We start from the raw sequence: 1,488 nt of genomic DNA, 5'->3' as shown, positions 1-1,488 counted from the left end.
TATCATAGGATGGTATGTCTGTTTTTAAACAGACGAAAAATAATAGTTCAGGATAATCACGAGATTACATAATACATTATAATTCAGTCATACAAGCTTATAACAACTCTTATAATCCACTATGAACAAATTATAATTGTGTGCTTTAAGTAAAGTGTTATCAAAATAGTTATTTTGACTGAGGTTTGATAGTGATCCTATTTTAATTCTCACAGTTAGTGTCAGGGGTAGAACACTAGTCTTACTGTTTAAAAAAAAAGGAACTCCACAGTTTGGCCCCACAGAGAGTCAGCCAAGCATGGTAGTAGCAACCAACACAACAGCCACTGTTTCCACTTCCCTCAGTCTATACACATATTGAAAATATAAGGACATTTAAATAAATAAGCTTTAATCATTAACAAGATGTTGCATTTAATTTTCAATAACAATCAATAACTCTTCATGGCAGAAATGTCCCTAATTATACTTAATCAATTTAAATATGAATGAAAGATGAAGAAAAAAATCCTTACAGTGCTGTATGTCAATAAACTAAATGTCTTTAGTTTTGCATTTAATGACTGATAACAGAAGAAGTGTGAAACCTCTTGGTTGGCAAATGACTCGGAAGATAGGAACGTTGTGCCAAAGTTTCTTTAATGTGGGAGATTTCATTCAACTGTTAACAGTCTTTAGCCTGCACACACAAGTACATATGTGGGTCGTTCCACACCCACAGAGTTTCCATGAGGGAAAAATAGATATAATTACCATATTAAGTATGATAAAAAACAATTACGGTAAGATCCTAAGATCCAGAGAGATCTGCAAATATCATGTCAGAACCAGAAATGCTCTGTGTACATGTTTTGTGTTGTTAAAAGTTTGCCTAAAAATCAAGTTTAGACCAAAAACAAATCCAGAAACTCCCAAAAACTGGAAAAAGCTATCAGGTGAGACAAGCAAAATGCTCCAGCTAGGGCTGTGACGGTCGGTTGTCATGCAAATAATCGTTATAACCATCATAACCATTTCACAATGGGGACATAACTCTAACGCATGACAGAGGCAGAATAACCTTGTGGTTGACTACTACTTGCTATTACTGAATAACTAATGAACACACCCAATGTTTTTAAGAAGATCTATCTATATTGATTCAACAGAACAGATTCAACCCTCCACTTCCACCTAGCCTGAGCCAAGCTCTCTCTCCCCTCTCTGTCTCTGTCCTACTGTCTATGTGTATGTGTGTGGGCGTGGCCCCAGGCTCCAGCTATCCAGTTCACGTCATCCACTCCACCTGCTGGGTCTACACACCTGCGGTTCATCATCTCATCACCTTGCAGTACACCTGCTGGGTCTACACACCTGTGGTTCATCATCTCATCACCTTGGAGTATTTAAACCCCGGTTTCCCATCCACTCACCGCCAGATCCTTTGTTGTCCTTACATGTCAGTCTCGCTTTCGTCTGCTTAGTAGCGTTTATTTCTCAGAGCTTTTC

Source organism: Argentina silus, assembly GCF_951799395.1.
Source record: "Argentina silus genome assembly, chromosome: 13".
Classification (NCBI taxonomy): domain Eukaryota; kingdom Metazoa; phylum Chordata; class Actinopteri; order Argentiniformes; family Argentinidae; genus Argentina; species Argentina silus.
This window is presented reverse-complemented; position numbering follows the sequence as displayed.